Source organism: Canis aureus, chromosome 17 (assembly GCF_053574225.1).
Source record: "Canis aureus isolate CA01 chromosome 17, VMU_Caureus_v.1.0, whole genome shotgun sequence".
NCBI classification, from domain to species: Eukaryota; Metazoa; Chordata; class Mammalia; order Carnivora; family Canidae; genus Canis; species Canis aureus.
Genome location: NC_135627.1, coordinates 59,946,817 through 59,968,527, shown reverse-complemented (window position 1 = coordinate 59,968,527; position 21,711 = coordinate 59,946,817). Strand labels below are relative to the sequence as shown.

The 21,711-nt window shown below is 39.6% G+C and overlaps 1 long non-coding RNA gene across 1 annotated transcript in view; it reads right to left on the bottom strand.

The window, feature by feature from the left end:
- The window catches only part of LOC144288112 (uncharacterized), a 167,760-nt gene that overhangs the window by 22,399 nt on the left and 123,650 nt on the right, over positions 1–21,711 (bottom strand). Inside the window, exons 3-4 of the long non-coding RNA XR_013356110.1 lie at positions 14,633–14,797; positions 8,793–8,866 (exon numbers count right to left, since the gene is read on the bottom strand). This is a non-coding gene — a long non-coding RNA (uncharacterized LOC144288112). The remainder of the gene's footprint in view (positions 1–8,792; positions 8,867–14,632; positions 14,798–21,711) is intronic.

Below are 21,711 nucleotides of genomic sequence, written 5' to 3'. Positions count from 1 at the left end.
ATGGCCGTCTCAGCCCCCGCACTCCCATAAGGCTGGTGAGGGCCTCTGCTTGGACTACACTGCACTTCAACTCCTTCTGCCCAACCCCATTCCCCTCGCTCCCAATAAACTCCAGTGTGCAAATCCGTCTCACTCTCCGAACGTGACCTAAAACAGTAGCCCAGTCAGTCTAATATTTCAAGGTTCAGTGAAACTGGTATTTCAGAAACTTCCATCAAGACTTGACGTACTCCTTAAGGTCCATGGAAATGGTCATGGGGTAATCTTTGGTATCACACAGCCAGCCATCAACTTGCTCCACAATGAGAGGGATATTGAGCTCTGGGGAATAAGAAAGCTGGGTTAGAGCCAACATGTTTTGGGTTCAGTCCCAGAGCTTCTTCAGTGTGCCCTTAATCAAGTTTTTTTAGAGCAATGCTTCTCAAATGATCAGTGGCGAAGGACCTTTGTCATTTTCAGTCTATCACATACCAACAGTATTTTTATATCCAAAAATATATATACGCTTATGCATTTAATATATATTATAAACTATATTTTTATAAAGTACAATAAAATAAATTATAACTCCCTGCTTAAGTGTAGGCTGTACATAGTGACTTCCTTCAAGAGTACACTATAAAAGGGGGACCTGGGAAAATAATATTTCAGCAGAGAAACCTGACAAACATGACCTTACCCAGATGATCAAGGTCAACATCAACAATAATAAGTCATGTTGGCAATACGTTGCCTCGATATGATGTGATGAATATGGCCCTTTTCCTCTCTGGTCTTCCTGCCAAAAACCCATAAGCCCAATTTAATCATGAGAAAACATCTGACAAATCCCAACGGAAAGATATCCCATAAAACTCCCTACTAGTATTCCTCAGAACTGTCAAAGTCATCAAACCAACAAAAATCTGAGAAAATTATCACAATAAGGAGGAGCCTAAAAAGACACAACAACTAAAGATAATGTGGTATTTGGATGAGAACCTGGAATAGAAAAAGGATGTCAAGTTAAAAACTAAGGAAATATCAGTAAAATATGAATTTAGTTCATAATAATGTAACATTATGGGTTCAATAATTATAACAAATGTACCATACTAATGTGATATATTAATAATAGGGGAAACTTGTTGGCAGAGGCTATGAGAATTCTCTGCATTATCTTCTCAATGTTTCTATAAATCTAAACTTGTTCTAAAAAATAAAGCTTCTTATAAAAAAATAAATTAGGGGTGCCTGGGTGGCTCAGTGGGTTAAGTGTCTGCTTTTAGTTCAGGTCCTGATCTCAGGGTCTTGGGATCAAGTCCTGCATGGGGCTCCCTGCTCAACAGGGAGCCTGCTTCTTCTCCCTCTCCCTCTGCCTCTTCCCTGCCCTCATGCTCTTTCTCTCTCTCTCAAGTAAATAATAAATAAAATCTTTAAAAATAAATTCATTTGGGGAATATAAATAATAGTGAAAGGGAATAAAGGGGAAAGGAGAAAAAATAAGTGGGAAATATCAGAAAGGGAGACAGAACATGGAAGACTCCTAACTCTGGGAAACAAACTAGAGGTGGTGGAAGGGAGGTGGGTGGGGGTGGGGGTGACTGGGTGGCGGGCACTGAGGGGGGCACTTGACAGGATGAGCACTGGGTGTTATTCTGTATGTTGGCAAATTGAACACCAATAAAAAATAAATTTATTATTAAAAAATAATAATAAAAAATAGATTAAATATAAATGAATTTTTTAAAAAATATACATAAGCCTGTTTTTTTTTAATGAGTAAAAGTAAATAATTTCTTTATTTGGGAGAGGAGAGAGTGAGCTGAGTGGGGAGCTGCTTCTTCCTCTCCTGTTCCCCCTACTTGTGTGCTCACTCTCTCTCTCGCTCTGTCAAATAAATAAATAAAATATATTTTTTTAATGTTTCTAAATGCTTACTCTCACATTCTGTGCCTGTATTGCCACCAACCAGTAATAAGTGACTCCCAGACAGACACCCATCTGAAGACCATACTCTGGGGAGTTGTCCACCTGATGCTAGGGCCCATTTTCCTCATGCGTAAAGGAAAACATGGGACCCGATGATCAGATCTCATGTTTCTTCACAGATAGCTTCTGGAATGCTATAAGTGATCACCATTTGCAAAACAATAGGTGCTCAGAACCAGGTGTCTAGAACCAAGCCCCTTCTCCATGACAATAGCATAAGGTAAGCACTGTTCAGTTTTATAAACAGCTATTTCTCCCAAAATTTCTTTAATTCAAACTGCAAAAATTGTACTGCCTCCGGGATTTTTTTTCAATCTAGAACTAGAAAAGGAAGAAATGAAACATAAGAGTAGTACTACATGTTCAGGCTGTCATATATGGTCCTCAAGCCAGGATAGCAAGTGTTCCTTTTCTCTTTCTCTCTCTCTTTCTCTCTCTCTCTCAGAAGCCCTAGAAAACCAAGAGAATCCTCTTGTGCCAAGAGATTTTTGGAGTCATAACCCAGCTGTAATTGGCCAGGAACCAAAGGTCTGTCAGCAAACCATGAATTGTCAGAGTTGAGAGAAGGTACACTCTGAGAGAAGACACACCACAGATTGGGAAGTCGGTAAACTGAGTGGAAAGCAAACCTTCCAATGAGCAAGAAGGAGGGGGAAAAAACGATAGTTGAAAAACAGATGGTATCAACCTGTCCCATCAAATAGGTTTTTGAGAAGTCAATGGAGGGTTTCAAAACAACTCAGAGAAACAATTATACATCTAAGACAGCCAGAGATGATTCAATTTCTTGTGGGTCTTGGAAAGCCTAAAGTTGATGCCCACAACTGAAGCCCTAAGAAACAGGAAGCAGATATAGCAAAAGCCAGTAGGGAATTTGAACCATGAACATATGCCAGTACTCAACCACCATGAGTGAGAATGAAGGATATTTAAATATTAGAATTTGGGGAAGAATTTAAGTATTGAAACACTTAGGTTCCATGTACTATTCATATATTATCTCCTACTAATTAAATATTATTCCTTTTATTTCCTTTTATTTTTTATTAGAGAGAGTGAGAGAGCATGAGTGGGAGGAGGAGCAGAGGGGGAGAGACAAGCAGACTGTGCTGAGAATGGAGCCCAATGTGGGGCTCGATCTTATGACTCTGAAATCATAACATGAGCCAAAATCAAGAGCCAGACGCTTAACTGACTGAGCCACCCTGGCATCCCCAGATTTTATTTCTTAATTAAACTTCTATTCTTTTTTTTTTTTAAAGGAAATACACATTTGAAGCTTTTTTTTTTTTTTTATGATAGGCACACAGTGAGAGAGAGAGAGAGAGAGAGAGGCAGAGACACAGGCAGAGGGAGAAGCAGGCTCCATGCACCGGGAGCCCGACGTAGGACTCGATCCCGGGTCTCCAGGATCGCGCCCTGGGCCAAAGGCAGGCACCAAACCGCTGTGCCACCCAGGGATCCCCTTAAACTTCTATTCTAACTCCTCTGTGGTCCATCCCCTCACAATAGAGTTGGTCTAGATATTTGATCTATAGGTCAAAATTTCTAGAGATGGGATATGTCAGCAAAGGTAAAATTACATAAGAACCATTCATTAGTCAGAGTATGCTAATTGCTATAATAACCTCAAATCTCAAAATTCTAGTTGCTTTACACATCAAAGGTGGTTCAACTCAGTCAACAGTAAGAGCTCTGCTCCAGGTGGTCATTCAGGAACCAGTTCCTCCCAATGTTGTGGTTCCTTCGTCTTAAACTCAAACCAGTTGAGGGGGATATGGGAGTGGAAAATGGAGAAAGTCCATCTATTCCTACTTTCTTTGCCTCAAAAGGATATAAAACTACTTTTTCTTACATTCTATTGGCAAGAACTTGCCACATGACCTCACTAGATATAAGAGTCCTGGGAAATATTTTGACTAATGTGCCCAGGAAGAAGAAACAGGTTTGGTGAACACTGAGCCAGATGCCAGGAGTAATTACAAAAGGAACTCCCAGAAGGCCGCCCAAACTTGTTGGTTGTTGATATTTTCACATATCTCAGATAGTAACATCCTAGAAAACATGGGCACTGTCTGGACAATTTTCTTACTAGCACTTGAGTCAGTGCCTCATCTGTTAACACTTATTCATAGAATTAAAGTGTGTGGAGTCTGACTGCCTTTATTTCAATCCAGATTCTGCTACTTGTGTGCTGTGCAACCAACAGCACAGGTTGGCTATACCAACCAGAGGATAGGTTATACCTCCTCCTGACACCTCAGTTTTCCCATGTGTACAATAAGGATATTGGTACTTATTTCATAAGATTGTAGAAGTTTAAGTAAGATGATTCTTACAATGCACTCTGCATAATTCCCAGCACATTACTTTTTAACATTTGTTAATACTTCCTGTAATACCATAAGGGCTTTGCATCAATAAAGTAACACCACTCACAACAACCAAATGAAGTAGGAACTGTGTTCTCTAATTTACATACAGAAAAACAGGTTCAGAGGAGCTATTCCATCCCGTCATACAACTAGTAAGTGGAAAATATATTTGCGATGTACAGTCTATGTTTTGACATATCATACACCTGTGAAACTGTCACCACAATCAAGTCATGAACATACCCATCACCCCCCAAGAATTTCTTCACGCACCTATTGTTGAAAAGACTACCCTTTCTCCACGGAATTGCCTTTGCATCTTCATCAAATATCAATTAACTGTAGATATATGAATTAATTTTTCCACTGTATCCATTGACATCTGTCCATCTTGACATTGTTACCCTTCTATTTTGATCATTGTAGCTTCATAAAATGTCCTGAAATTAGGTAATAGGAGTCCTCCGACTTTGTTCTCTTTCAAAGCTGTTTGGCTATTCTAAAGCCTTTGCACTTCTATATAAATTTTAGATCAGCCTCTTAATTTCTAAAATAAATAAATAAATAAAAATAAAGCCTATTTTGAATCTATAGATCAATTCGGGGAAAACTGACAACAATATTGAATCTCCCAACCCAGGGATTTAGTATATTTCTCTATTTATTTATATATTCCTTAATTTCTCTTAGCAAAGCTCAGTTGTTCAGAGTACACAGAGAGTGCTATTATTTTAATGACTCCTCCATGTCCATATTATTTCTCCACCTGAGTCTATCACAGAGAATCATATATTAACATTCCTCTTGTGTCCTCCCTCTACTTCTGTTTTCTCATCTGTAAAGAGAGAACAGAAACATCTACCTCACGGTGTCAGACGCAAAACTGCCCATGTAAATCAATTACCCTTTGTGGCTGTTGCACAGTGCTACTGGTCTGCTGATAGGGCCAATACATCTTATTTCATAAAAAGACAAAGAGGAAAATAGAGGAATTATAAGGATGAGGCAACAATGTGTAGATTCAAAGCAAAAGACACCTAAACTGATAAGATAGAGACTAATGAAGGATCCAATGACCGCAGCAGTAGGAACTGCTCGTGAATTAACCCCACGACTCAGATAACGGAATGAGGTGCTGCTGCAGCAGAAGCATTAATTCTCATGGCTCGACAGAGAACACATAGTTAGAAACTGCTGGGTGTACTTACATTAAGAGATTATCTAGTGATGCTCCAGCTTTAGGAATGAGACTTAGAAAGGATTACAAAGTAATCCAGAGAAGAAGCGCCAATGTGCGGCAATGTACATCCCTGCATATTTGGGCAGCCGATAACTTTCTCCGTGCCCTGGTAAGAACTGGATAAAGCTGGCATGGCATGCTTTCATATATCTGAGCCTCTATTTATCTGGTTATGCAAGAAAGGCCACAACTGCCAGGAAAAAGGGTTCCATCTACCCAGAGTTGGCGCTCCACAGCAGAACACGAAGCATAGTACTAAGCGCATATAACCTACACTAACGTCTTAATTGACCCATCTTTTTCCAAGTGTAAATACACTTATAATTAGATTCCTAAAATGTATTTTATTGATTAGTGGATGTCAGAGAGAAGATTCATTAACCAAGGTAACTAGCACTTGCTACCACAAGTAAACCAGAAATCTTAGAGGCTTAGCACCATGAAGGTTAGTTGATGTGTTGGGTAACAGTCCTTCATATCATAGCTATGTTATCTCTCACTTGTGGCCTCCAAAGATGTCATACTAGGTCAAGGGTGCCATAGAATGCCATGAAGGAGTTACACTGGCTCTTAACTGCATCAACTCAGGAGACCCACCCACAATCCATTGACGAGAACTAATCACATGGCCGGAGACTAACTCCAAAGGAAAGTAGGAAACATAGAGGAGCGAGTGCGTAGTGAGAAGTACCTATATTCCTGCAGATAAACCTAGTTCTTTCCCCCACTCCACATCCTCTTCCCCTCCAGAAATGGTAGGAGAATAAAAAGATACTTTTTAAGCAAAGGGTCTGCTTTGAGGTGTATTACATGGACAGGGGTAATAGAAAGATGGAAGTCAGGTCATAGTGATGAGAGAGACTGCTCATATTTGTGGAAGGAATTTTGGAAGGCTATGACAGTATTTCTGTACCCAAAATTCACAACCCAAATGCTCTGGTGTGACAGGAGAGGCCACAACTTGCCACCACCTCCAATGATCCACTGAGTCCTTCCTGTCCCCACAATTCTGGGCTCTGCAGAGATGGAGGCCTTGACCCTAAAAGGGTACAGTCTTGCCAGAGGACACATTAATGTGTCCCATTAAACCCTAAGTTCTGACTGTTGAGGACATGTTGGTCTCCTAGTGTCCTGGAATCACAGGCAAAAAGAACAGTCAGCATATTGTCTTATTATCTCTGTAGTTACATCCTCTTTTTCATTCCTGATATTTGTGATTTGTGTTCTATTTTTTTGTTTTTAATCAGTCTAGCTATTTTAGGTCTGTCCATTTTATTGATCTTTTCAAGAACCAATTTTACCTACGTATACGTATATTTAAAGTACAACTCTTGTAACTAACATAGTTTTTCTAATGTTTATTTTTTAAATTTCTGTTCTTATCTTAATTAGTTCCATCCTTTTGCTGAATTGCAATTCAACTTGCTCTAATATTGCTAGATTTCTAAGATAATAACTTAGGTTATCAATTTGGAATTTTCTTCTTTTATAACATAAGCCCTTAAAGATATAATTTTCCCATAATTACTGTTATGATAGTTGGATTGAAATCCATATATCTGTTAATTCCAACATTTGAGTAACCTCAGGATTGATCTACACCGATTATATTTTCTTTTGAGAAATATTAAGGGGTGCCTGGATGGCCCAGTGAGTTAAGCGTCTGACTCTTGGTTTCAGCTCAGGTTGTGATCTCAGGGTTGGGAGATCAAGCCCCACATCGGGCTCTGTGCTCATTGTAGAGGCTGCTTTAGACTCTTTCCCTCTTCCACTGCCCCCTCCCTCTCTCGTGTTCTCTCTCCCAAATAAGTAAATCTTTTTTTTTTTTTTTTAAATATCAAGAACCCTATTCTTGCTCTTTGTATGTCAAGTAACTCTAGATAGTATCCTGGACATTGTGAATTTTTTCTTGGGAGGACTCTGGGTTCTATTATACTTCTCCCAAAGAGTACACTATTTTTGTTTTGGCAAAACTACAAAAAAAAATTTTAAGTACTTTATATTTTGGGCAATAGTTCATATTTCAGTTCAATTTACTTACCTTTTACTGAGTTGCTTGCAGTGTGCCACATACATTCATGAGCCAGGGGCCAGGCAGAAATTTGGGAAGTTTATAGAATTTAGGGCTCCCTTCTCTGGCTGCCTCCTTATAGAGATTTCTTCAATGGCTGTGGTTGCTTTCAACTCTTTTCCTCTAATTCTTTCTTTTTAAAGATGTACTTATTCATTTATTTGAGGGAGCGAGCGAGAGAGAGCACATGCACAAGCACGCACAAGGGGGGGAGGAGGGGCAGAAGGTGAAAGCAGACTCCCCATTGAGCAGCAACCCTGAAGTAGGGCTCCATACCAGGATCCCGAGATCATGACCTGAGACGAAGTCAGATGCTTAACCAACTGAGCCACTCAGGTGCCCCAAAATGATTTTTTAAAGGATTTATTTATTTATTTGAGAGAGAGAGTGCGGAGGGGAAGGACATGGAAAGAGGGATAGAAAGTCCCAAGTGGACTCTGCACTAAGCATGGAGCCAGGCTTCAGACTCAATCCCTCGACCCCGAGATCACAACGCATGCCAAAACCAAGAGTCAGACACTCAACCAACTGGCCCCCCAGGCACCCCTATCTCTTTCCTCTAATTCTTCAGGTCAAAAATACTATGGACATTGCCTCCGGCCTATACGTCAGCTAAAAACCATAAATAAGGAATGAATTCCTTGTCTTGTCCTCTCATCCAAGTGCCAACCACCCTCCACAATCTGTTTGCATTTATTCACTTTCCAGTGCTTTCAGGTAGCTGTTCTTTGTACTTTTCATCTGCCGTCAGTTTGGTAGCACACGTAGCCATCACAGGAGTGAAAATCAGTATGCATTTTTAAAATAACATTTAGGCATAAGACATTAAAGTGTGCAAGGTAATGTCTTATATTCATTTCTTTCATGACAAGAAGACTTAGAGGAGGAAAAGAGCACAAGACAGCTTAGAAGTGAAGAGTGAATGTCTCTAGAAAGAGAGAAAACACCGAAGGGGAGGAATAGCCATGAAAGACAACCTGACGTTGAATTAGGGTTGACTAGGCCAAATCTGGCTAAAGTGATAAACAGTATTGGTTAACATATTTGGAAGGCCACGTGGCTGTGCTCAATACCTTCTACTTGCCCAGAGCTACTTTCCACTCTTCTGCACCTGCTCTCTGCCCCAAAAACCAACCTGTATGAGCCGTGGGCTTCATCAAGAGCCCCCTTCCCTGTGGCTCCCATTTGAATTCAGCCAGTAGTGAGTATCTGCAGGAGATCAAAGAGAGGGAAGATAAGTGAGGTCAGAAAAAAACTTTTTTCCACAGGATTTCCCAAGTAGGTTTTTGTGGGTAGATTGTATCCCTCCACCAAAGGCCACGGTTTCTGTCAGGAGGCTCTCTCCAAAGACTCTGGGTTCTGGTAAACACTCCTCTCCTTGTCCCTCCAGGCTAAGCGTCGGTAACGGCTGGGGTCCCATCACATCCATTGCTGCTTCTCCTAAATCCAGCGCACATCTTGGCTAATAGCTCCTTTGCCAAACTCTTCCCAGTGGGAGAGTGCACCATCTGTTTCCAGCCAGATCCCACCAGATAGAGGATTCTCAGAAAAAAAGTGACTGTAACAGGTCCTTGGAAACAGAAGATGGTAAAATACCAGCCCACATGCTGGTAAGCAGTGGAGGAGAACTCGACTGCCTCCAAAAACAGTAACTCATAAATTTCATTTATATGTATTATTATCATTATATTTAATGCTAATATTCTAGTTGAATAGGTATTGATACCACTTCTATTAAAGGTAAGAAAACTGCAATTTTAAGGCAGAGTGGAGTCACTGGGATTTCTGACCTCCCTCGGACTACAAGTCCTACCAACCTCCCACTATACCCAGACCCTTCCCGTTCAGACAACACATGCCACCAGTGCTGAAATTCAGAGCTCTCCAGCATCGGGGCCGGACATTAAAGTCTCTGAAGCCCAGGGAAGGGAGCGGTCATTCCAGCTTTGCTGTTTGTTAAAACCCAAATCCTGGGGAAATAGCACATGGCAAATTGAGCCAGTTTAGAGATCTGAGTTCATTGGTCAGAGACTCCTCTTATATTTATTTTTAAAAAACTGTAAAAGAAACTTCAATACAATATGGGGGTTGTCGCATGTACAACTCATCTAATGATGTCTCCTTACCATGAACCCACAGCTCCCCAAGAATTCCTAAATTTATGATAGTGAATTAAAGTCAGCAGAATAGACTAAGACCTCGGGCTCTGGAGGCACATCAGAGGTCCTGGTACAAAACCTGCTAGTAGCTAGTAGCCTGCTAGCAAGCAGTATAACTTTTCTCATCCTCAGTTTTCTCTCATCTATAAAATGGAGATGATAATAATACCTGCATCATAATATTAAATAAGATTTAACGCATTTGTTTATTAAAAACTAATGCATTAAAATAAATAAATAAATAAATAAATAAATAAATAAATTAATTAATTAATTAATTAAAAACTAATGCATTTTAGTGCTTAATGTGGGACCAGGCTTACTGTAATTGCTCAATAAAATGTAACTAATAATTACACCTAGATACTAATTTACGGCAAAGATTCATTTTGCCGTAAGATGGCCTATAAATATTAAAAGAAAAATCCTTTTAGACACATATAAAAGACACAATTTGAAATTTACAAAGAAATTAAAATAAAAAACCAACACTTCTCCCACTTCCATTTTAATTAAAAAGAAAGAGATTCTGGAAGTTTCTGGCCCTCCAAATAAGCCTATCATTCCCTAAAGTAAAAGCTATCTACCACTAGTCATAAAATAAAACAGAAAGTTGTGTGCTCAATTTATTTTATAGTTTCTTACTTATTGTTTTCCATTTCCTGTTTTACAGCTGTAAACTTCCCTTAAACTTTAGCTAAAAGTATTCTTGTCATTGAATCACCTAATTTCTTAGTATAGAGTCTGGATAGGAGGATGTTCCCCATCCCACACCCCCACCAATGAGTTGAAAAGGGCATGTCACTGTTTGGGCTATGCAGTTTGCCCTTGTACATGGTTATAACCTTGACATTTGATGTAGGTGAGGTGCTCTAATGAACAATCTTCGATCAAGATTTTGACCATGCAAGGCATTCCGTAAGTATTTGGAAACGGATTTATTGACCAGAAATGGGAATGTTTTAATAGCATTTGTTCATCTTCCACATGGAGACCAAGGATCCCCCCTTTAAAGGTTTTTTGACCTTTGAAATCTTGTATCCTAGAATTGCACTAAGTGTGTGTGTGGGGGAGGGGGGGCTCCAGTCTATCTTCCTCTTGGTAAGTGCATGAACAAGGCCAAAATCACGGAGTCCATCCTGCCTGTGCAAAGCTTCAGGGTAGCTTTCTCCCCAGCTGCTGGCTGTCAGTGCAGAAGCAGAGACTCCTGGGGGACATTATCCCACAGAGCTGGGTTCAAGGCCAAAGTGTGGCCTGTTGCAGAATCAGAACCTAATAAATATCTCTCACGTGCTCACAAATAGAAATGGCCACAAAAAATAAATATCATAATCCAACATTTGGTTGGTTTTCTGTTGTTGTTTGCTTCCTTCATAACCGGTTTCAGTTCTGAAAAACTAGAAGCAGGTTGCAGCAGTTGGGATTCGTTCCCTGAAGTACAGCGTGCATGCGGTTTGAATCCTGCACTTCACGCAGGCAAATCTGAACCTCCACCTTCCTCCTCTTGGACATTCCAGCAAACACAGATTTCTGCTGTGTGCAGGTGGTCGATCAGACGGACTGCAAGACTCCACAACTCAAGATTTTGTACATTTGTGACAATTTGCATCAATCATAAACGGGTACCATCTAAGCCACAACGGTTTTAGGACTCTGAAATCTTGGATCAAATAAGTTTAGACAGCTCTATGGAGTTTAACTTAAAATATTATAATGACTTCAGTGATTCTGAAGACTTTGCTCTTTCCTTCATAGTACAACCAGCTGATAAGACAGACAGGACTCCTAGTATTGCTAATATGAAAGTCACTAAAAAAATAAATAAACAAAATAAAATGAAAGTTACTAGACTGTTTGATAGACAGTCTTCAGCAAAAAACACTGTCAGTGACCCAAGATAGCACATCACCGTGGCCACGATTACCTTAGGCGTTTCAACCACTGGTTAGGGCATCATTGAAGAATGGGAGGCACTGAGCTCAGTGGTGCTGCCTCAGGCTCGGGGACCCGCCAAGCCCCGCTGCCAGGAAGGCTGGCTGTCACGCAAAGCGGCTGGAAGGCGGGCTGCCTGTTGCGAAGTGGTGAGGCCGTGGTACCACGGGGCATGCTGCCCTGCCCACCACAATCCACGCACCAGCGGATGTCATAAGCGGGCGCCAGCTTCCACTGCTGCAGGGCCTCCAACTGTGTCCAGCATCAGGCACACCCCGGGCCCTGGCCTCTGGGAGGTGGAGAGACCGGGGCGCTGCCTGCATCCTGGGGAGAGTCCCTCAGACTCTCGCAATACAGGAAGCTCTTGAGCCTCTGCTCCAGTGTACCTCCAATGTGCACACACTAGAGATTGGAAAAATCAAAACCCCGCAGCAACGATAAGGGCCCTGAGAAGCAGCAGACTTCCTGAGTCTTGAAAAGAAAGGGGGTTGGAAGCTCTTTTCTCCCTGCCTCCTGTGTTTTCTTAGGCGCCGCCGAAGTCCAGGCCTGCCTCTCCCAGTCTCTCTGGTGAACGGAGGGCAGAAAGCTGCCGGAAAAGTAGGGCTGCGGGGCCAAGGAAAGGATACAAAACCCTCAGAAAGAAGGTGCGTAATATTTTTGTTGAATCAAATCATGATTTTGTAAGGGGAAAAAAAAGACACACATAAAAGTCCATTTAATGTTTGGCAAAAAGGGAGAAAAAAAAAAAAAAAGAGCTTTCTGTGTTCAGTGCAAACTCACTTCAAGGGAGCTGAAGGTCAAATTACCAGCCTGTGACATGTGGAGATTGGCTGAGTGGGCTAACGGTAACTCAAGCTGCAACGCTCCTGGCCTGTTCCCGAGCCCATAAACTACACAGAAAATGATCCTGTTTGCTGAATTATTTTCAATTGCAACAGCTGCTATAACAACTCAGAAAAATTTAATATGTATATACAGGCCTGGTGAGTAACCACTTCAAAATATAAATTTGGGGGGTATGCGATTATAGATATATATAAATATATATATAAAATATTGATATATAACATATATGAAAATACCAAATATATATGTATTCAGTATTAGCCCACAATAAAATGTCTCCCTATAAAACCTTCTTTAACCAAAGCTACCCATAACAAACCGTAATACAGAGCTTCACAAACCCTTCCACTCTACTCCTGGGAATCTTAAAGGATATCTCAAAAACAGTCTTCAATAAGCATGAAAGTCCGTTGGAATCACTATTTTGCAAGCTAGTCCACAATACACCCATGTTTAGCTTAGTTTAGTTTCCTTATTTTTTATTTAGGCATAACTGACATATAACATTATACGAGTTTCACATGTATAACATCATGATTTGATATTTGCATATATTGCAAAAACGATCGCCATGGAAAGTCTAGGTAACATGTGTAGTTAAATTTTTTTTTCTTGCGATGAGAACTTTTAAGGTCTACTTTCCTAGACTTGTGTTTATGTTAATATAAAAGTAACTTCCCTCAAATCTTAAAGTGAAATCCACACTTAAGGAAATTGCATTGTGTCCTGCCTGCAGCCTTGTGTTCCCTTGGACGAACCGCACGTACACCTGGGGCAGCTCTGGGCCAGCTTGCCCTCTGGCCCCAGGAGCGTGGGAGGGAAACCTGCTGCTGTCCTCCCGCGGAGCTGCTCCTACATCCAGGCCATTGGAAATTGCTCCTGCAGGTTTCCTGCTTGCTGCACTTTGCCTTTGTTATTGTTGTTGTTTTCATGAGAATTGCAGTGGGAAGATGGAATTCCTAAAATGAAGCTTCTCCATTTGGGGTCACCCAGTAACTTAGGAGAAAGATGTAAACCTGTGATTTCCCTCATTACATGTGTTCGGGAAAACCAACTGTGAAGAGCAGGTGATCTGATTAGGAGGCCAGAGAAAGCACATGATCTCCGACCCTCACCTGATTATCTTGGTTAACATAGGCACGCCATTCCTTTCCCCCAACCACCATGTAGGCCCAAAGCCATTACCTGATTTGATAAAATAGACCCTAAGGAATATGTAGAATAAGATAATGATGATTGAAAGTGTTAAATTAAAAATGCAGGAAGCCAAATAATAATGTAAATAAAAATAATACTCAAATTATGAGCAAAAATAAGAGATAAAAAATTAAAAAATAAGAGATAATAAAAGGTAGAAGAATTTTTCTGTGTTTGGTTCTGTTTGTATTTTCTCACCTTTATCATGGAACTTTTCTAATCTACAGGAAAGCTGAAGAATAGTAAAGTCAATACCTTTTTATCTTTTCTTTAGATTCAAGAATCATTGTCATTTTGTGAAACTTGCTTGACCCATCTCTCTCATGTATGGCCTAAGGGATAGTCGCCCCCAGGATATTCTCTGCCACAACCCTCTTACCATTATCACACCTAAGAAGATCAACAATTATTCCAGCCCATGTTCAAGTTTCCACAACTGTCCTAAGAATGCCTTTGCTAACTGTTTTGTTTTGTTTTAGAACCAGCATCTAATCAAGGCTCACAAGTGACATATGGTTAATTCTTTTTGATATCTTTTATTTAATCTGGGACACACTCTCATTATTTTTCCCCTCCGTGATGTTTCTTGCATTTGTCTAAATATATCCTCTTGCTATTGTCTAATTTTTTCTCGATCTCTTGTTTGAAAGGAAGAATTTTTAAAAGATGGATTAAAATATACAAATAATATTCGATTGAAGGCAGCAAAAAAATAGTTATTAAATATAAGTAAGCAAGTAAAATACAAAAATTAGAGGAAAATGGAAAGTACTGGATAGTTGAGCTTAAGCTAGAAAAAATTTTAGCAATAAAACTTTAAGAATGATAAATTTGAGGGCACCTGGGTAGTACAGTCGGTTGAGCATCCAACTCTTGATTTCTGCTCAGGTCGTGATCTCAGGGCAATGAGATCAAGTCCCACTTCGGGCTCTGCATTCAGCGCACAGTCGACTTGAGATTCTCTCTGCCTCTTCCTCTGCCCCTCCTCCTTGCGCACATTCTCTCTCTAAAATACATAAATAAATCTTTTAAAAAATGATAGATTTGAAACTTAAGGTGCAAAACTAGGTAAAAATCAGAATTAAAATCTATTTTAATCAAAAGAAAATATTTGAATACACGTACATATATAAATGAGGAGTAACAATAGGTCCTAGAACGATGATCAGTACATAGTCATTGCTATGTAACTGTTTTCTATCATTATCATCATCATCGCCACAAAAAAAGATATTGAAAAATTAAACTTATAACAAGAAACCTGAAGTATAGGTGAAAAAAAAACAAAGAGAAGATAACACTATACTGGGCAAGAATTCTAAAGGAAAAAATGAAGAGGGACTTAAATCATCATAACAAACCAGTCTTAATGCAAAAACACACTTAACAGTGTTTTAATTATATAAAAAGTTAGATATATAGGAATATCATAGGGACAAAGCTACAGAGAGTAGAAGATACATTTTAAAGGGGATCATCTGGGCAGAGAACTTGGAAAAGTTCTTCCCTGAGGAGAATGACATCATTAATGATGCCAAACAAAGATGTCCCCAAAACGGGAGTACAAAGCTGAAGGCTCTTAACCAAACCCAGATCTCTTAGAGTCAGAGGTCCTAGATTAAAGGCCAGTTTCCCAGACAATCTAGCAACCTAGATTCTAGATTTTCTAACCTAGAAAACAGGAATTTGTGAGGAGATATCTTCATTGTTTTCTTATCTATAAGACAATTAGTAAGATAAAACTATTGCTAAGATATCTTTTAATTCCAGAAGTCACTAAATATTCTGAGATTCATACTGCATTATTTACTCATTTATTCATTTCTTTAATTAGGTCTCCTGGTGTTCTATTGGTTATGCCTCGGTCAGTCAGATTGGCTGATGTTTTAGGAATCTGTGCACCCTGTGTAAGTTCCAAAAGACTGCTTTCCTCTGTTTTTCCTCATCTGTGTGTGTTTATAACCCCAAACAAGAAAAAAGACCTCCGCAATCTCCATTTTCAAATAGAGACAACTGAATAAAATACCCCTAAGTCAGTAATAACAGCTCAGTTTGACCACACAACTCACAAGTTTGTCTCCCAAAATGAGACAATACAAGTGGCCTGGAAAATCACCCCAGGAATGTCAATTATATTTCAATTTATAAAGAAAAAAAAAAAAAAAGTTTTTGAGGAAGTGGTGGACAGGCCTAAGACTTTGCACCGGTAAAGAGACAGCATTGCTGACAAATGACAGCAGCTGGGTTTCTTTGTTGTTGTTGTTTATTATTATTATTATTATTATTATTATTATTATTATTATTAGATTTTATTTATTTATTCATGAGACACATAGAGAGAGAGGCAGAGACACAGACAGAGGGAAAAGCAGGCTCCCATCAGGACTCAATCACAGGACCCTGGGATCATGACCTGAGCTGAAGGCAGACGCTCATCCGCTGAACCACCCAGGCATCCCAACAGCAGCTGGTTTAAAGCAAAGGACACAGAGTCTATACGAACATTTTAGAAATGACAGAGATTGGGTCACTCATGAAGGTCTCCCACACTGGTGCAAACCCTGCACCACTCATCCACAATTGCAGACATGCCCATGCTCAGGGCCCGTTCCAGGTCCAAGAGAAGAAGGACATACATCCACACTTCTGCACACCCAGGGGCTGCTTGCCATAGCCAAATAGGTATTCTCTTGGAGAAAATAAATGAAATTTGGGCGTCTAAGGCATTCAACTTTTTGAGGTTTTCCCAGTTATGTCCATGCATAGCAAAAGAAAATCTCTACAGAGATTCTGAAATTTCTTTCAAATATAAAAGAATGGTGACCAGTCTCTTCTCTCCTACATGTGGTCATCTTTCTCCAACAATACCCACCCACCCCACAACACACACACGCACAGACCCCTCAACCTCTCAACATGCCTACCGCTCTTCCTTCCTATGGCGTGGCCTTTGTCTCTCCATTGCTAACCTGTCAAGAAAAAGCCATCACAGAGCACAGACTTTGGACACCAATCCATAAACTTGCAAGGCTGACCACTTGTTTTAAAACAACAATAACAATCTTAAGTGAATTGGCCCTGGCTTCAAATTTTCCCAATTGCTTTTGTCCAGATATGATGGTTACCTGACAACAAAATCTCCTGGAAGAACAAAGTATTACAAGGGCAATGAAAAGAGCTGCACCATTGTTGCTGGCAGCAATGAGCAACATGCACTGAAATGAAAGAGGCTTTCGCTAAAGTTCCCCAGTGGAAGAGCACTGGTTGGAGAAGCACAGGTCAGCTTTGCCAGTTGGAAATGCTCTGCAGCCCTCTACCCATCAGAGCTCTAGAATGGTCCCATTGCTATGTCAGATCATAACTGCTCTATCATACTTTCCCGATTTTCTATTTTTTTCTACCTGGGCCAGAAAGGCTCTGAGTGTTCTTCGGACTCTAAAACACTAAATTCTACATAGAGCCTGATCTCTGTGATCTTATTTGTTCATTTACTAAACAACATTATGCAGAGAAGTTTACCATCCATACTAGTTCTCTTGAACTTAAAATTTAAGCAGTTACACAAGGAATCACTGACGAGAAATATTTAACGGAATGTTCCAGTTGGACATGGATTTTTTTAACTCATTTCTGTTCAATTTTAATAATCTCTGATTTGTACCATTCTATCATTGCTATGAAATCCATAAAAGACCGGTTTGTCTCCTTACTTAAGCTGAAAAATAAGAAACATTTGATTTGACAACTAAAGTAAAAGGGCCAGATTCTTTGAAAATTTTTTTTTCTTTTTTTTTCTTTTTTTTCTAAGGAAAGGTGACTGTGAGCAATATCAGGAAAAGGTCACAGATGGTTATAAAAGTAATATAATCATAAAAGTAGTACATGCAATGGGGGGAAAAACCCTTATTTTAAACAAAAAACAACTGCAGCTACAATTTTTAAAATATTTACCACACATTTACTTTTTTGTTTGTTGATTATTTGTTCCTTCCACTTTTCTCATGTATCTCAGATATCCCTCCTGGGACCATTTCTCTTCTTCCTGAAGTATATCCTCTGAAAGTTCTTTTAGGAAGGAACTTTTAATAGTGGATGTCTTTCAGCTTTTGTTTGAAACAGTCTTTATTTTCATTTTTGCAAATAGTTTCATTAGGTATAGAAACCTGTGGTTGATGCTTACTCTCACTCAGTATTTGCTTTCTAAAGGAGTAGCCTGAGTTAAGAACAGATGGTTCTTTAATTGAAGAAAATACTTTATGGATTTTGATGGGCCTTTAGGACAAATCAAGGCAGGCCTCTTGGGCTCAGTCTGGTAGTACTAAGACAAGTCCAAGAAAGATGAATTGCTCTGCATTATGAAGTGAGAATTTTGCATTTCTAAGGGTAGCCTTACAAAGGAAGCATATGCCTCCAGAAATTAGGTAAAAGGGAAAGATTAAGAAAATCTAAAGAAAGAAACTCAAAAAACATAACAGAAAAGGTGTATGACCCAGTCAGTGAAATTAAAAATGACCAATAAGTTTCTAGAAATTTCCTGTTAGTATAATTATGTGGTTAAGAATTGACCTTATGCACAAAGAGGTCTGTCTTTTTTTGCCCTTTGGCTACTTGAAGGTGATCCATAAACCCTTGGATTGTCTTACATGATAGGATATCTTTCTTTGCCCTGAGGCCTTGGGCCACTGACTGGTCTCACAATGTGACTTATAATGGAGGCTTTGGGCCATGTTATGTAAATCCCATGTTCAGAAAAATGGAGACTAAAGGAGTTAGCTTGAATCTCCGAGAGGGTCTGGACAGTACAGGTCAGTCACATGGACATTGTATGATCAAGCACCTAAAAAAATTCTGGACACCAAAGACTGGTGAGCTTCCCTGGTCACCAATATTCTCAACACTGTCACATATCATGGGCAGGAGGAGGTAATGCCACCCATGACCCCAAGAGAGAAGGACAATTGGAAGTTCCACATCTGGACCTCTCCTTGACTCGGCCTTACATGTCTCTTTCTTTGGTTAATATTAACTTGTATCCTCTCCCTGTAAAAACCATGAGTATAGTTTTCAGTGAGTTCTGGGACTCCTCCTAGCAAATTATCCAAACTGAGGGTAGTTTGGGGAAGCCCCTGAACTTCTAGTTGGAATTAGAAATGAGGGCACTCCCTCAGACCCTGAAGTTCAGCAAACTCCACTGTAATTATCCTGCATTACCCCAAAACTCTCAGGAAAATCTACTTCGTGCAAACAGTCTTATTTTAACAGCACTTTGGGGGAATTGAAAAGGGGTGAGACCCAGTATGGGAGGCAGCAGTGGGAAGATAAGAACTCTGCCCCAGGACGTACAAGACACTATGGCAGCTAGTGACAGCAGAGTCACAGGTCACAGCACAAGGACCCACACTCAACCTCACAGAAAATCCTTCTTGGGAACCCTGGGTAAGGCTCCAATCTTTCTGCCATGCCTCATCCCTTTTTACTTAATTAGAGAGCAGTCTCTCAACCCTCCCATGCCACGCAGAAGAGCAGAGGTCTGGAAGGCTTCCAGGAAGTAGATTAAGTTGTAATGAAACCAGGCATAATAATATCTAAAAATTGTAAACCCCTGTTTTTGATGAGTCTTAAATTCCCAAATAAAATATATACAAATTTTTTTAAATGTATGCAAAACATGCAGCATAATAGAGATTCAGTAGATGTTTTTTGAACAAGGGAAGAGCAAGTGAGTAAGTAAATGTATGAAAAATACAGTTTATTCTCAATGGCATGGACTACTTTGGTTAGAGAGAACATAAACAACTAAAACAGGTAATTCGCAAAAGCCCAACTACACAATTAATGGGTAACCTCAAACTTCTCAGACGTTTCAGAAGTTCTTACAAGAGAGGCAAACAGGCAGTAAAAAATAACTGTTTTGTCAGCCTGTCTTTGCTTGCTACACTGGAAATGCCAGTACAAAATTCCCCAAATGCCCTTTTGACTACCAAGGGCAAAAGAAAGAATCATACAGCCCATAAGTAGGATTCTCAGGTCCTGCTCCCCAAAACACATAAGATGAAAAGCTAAACAATTAAAGAAACAAAACCAAAACAGTGCTGATGTTTTTCTTCCCCTCTAAACTATTATCATCTTGTGCAACATTTGTCACAACCATCTTTGATTGTTGACTGGGGCCACAGGTGGCTGGCCCCAGCTTTTATATCAGGAATGTAATTGGAGTTGTCATTGTGTTTTAAACACATTTCAGCAACAAGACATCACATGAATCGTAAGCAACCCTGTAATACCAAGCTGCAAGCTGCAGGCAATTCTTTGGGTTTATGCTCTTAATTTACTTGCCACTAATGGGCTCCTGAACCTTGTGGGTCTTTCATTTCCCAATGGAAGCAAATCTTGCAAGTCTCGAGTTTAAATTGCTGCTACTACTGCCTCCCCAAGGCTGAATGGGGTGCAAAAAACTCTAGGCACACTTTTCTCCTGTACTGCTTGGTAACCAATTCAATAGAAGGAGATCCAATGGCAGAAAAAGAAAGAAGAGTGGAGTAGTATTCTGAGACAAAGTGGCCAGAGCTCGAACTGAAAGTTCAGGACAAGCGATTTGGTTCCAAAAGCTATGGAAAGCTTGGAAAGAGAAGCCACAGAAAGTAAAGCTTGACTAACAGACTGCTCGATTGTTGTGTAAATCAGTACAGAGTCCCTGGAGGTCAATTTATCCATTAAGAATCAAAATCCTTAAAAAAAAAAAAGAATCAAAATCCTTAAAACTGCATACATTTTGATCCAATAACTCCACTTCTAGAACTTTATCCTGAAAGATTATCATATATGTGTGCAAATATTTAGCTACAAAGTTATTTCTCATCTAAGTGTTTATATTAACAACAAAATAAACAACCAAAATGTCTAACATTGGGAATTAAATAAACTTTGTACGGACAACAAATTAAGGCTTAACCATCAAATATATTGTGATAAAAAGGAGATATTTACAATAGTTAAGTAAAAGAACACAAAATAGCATGAACGCCATGAAAATATTTGACAAACCTAGATTCATTCCTACTAAAAAAAATCAGGAATTATTAAGCATATCAGTAGAATAAAAGCAGCTTTCAATTACTAAGGTCCTCTCAGGGATACAGAACTTCTTAATTAAACAAATAAATAATCAGCCTTGGAAACGAACTTGTAAACAGAGTGCAGTTGATGAGTTTGTTGGGTTTTCTGCCCTTGTGGATGGTCCATCACATTATCTAAGATCTAGTTTGATCTGAGAGAATGACAGAGGGTCTGCAGTCAGAGAGGAATACAGAGAAATGGGGTCCAGGAAATGGAGTTACGAGCAGCAGGTTATTTAGGTGCAATTCTGAGGTGGTTAGCAGCTGGCTGCTTTGTGTTTTGCTTGTTTTCTTTTCTTTTTTTTTCTTTTTTTTTTTTTTTTTTGCCACTTCACCATGACTTTGGCCTGGACTCCTTGCTGATCCAACTCCGATCCCTCTGACTCAGCCCAGACTGCCAGGGCTAAAATTCCTAGTCACCAGAATCATTGTGGTTAGAACACTTAGGTCTTGCTGAGAAAGAAGGGCATGGAAATATAAGACAAGTAAAATGTTTGCTGCCTGTTTTGCTATTTTTGTTTTTGTTTTTATCTTTTTAAAGCAAAATCCTTCTACCCATGTATAAGTAGATGAAGCTGAACAAACCTGTTCAGTAATCAAACCAGGTCAAAGATGACCACTCACATCACTTTTTTATAGGTAAGGGTTTTAAGGTGTAAGCTCTTGGGAGAGAGGGAAGGAAGAAGGAGGAAAAGAAAGGAAATGGAGCCAAAATATATATCAATCCAAAGAATTCCAATAATTTAATAATATTTAACTAAAGCATCTGATTATTTTTTATCTACAAAAACAAAAACTTCATATG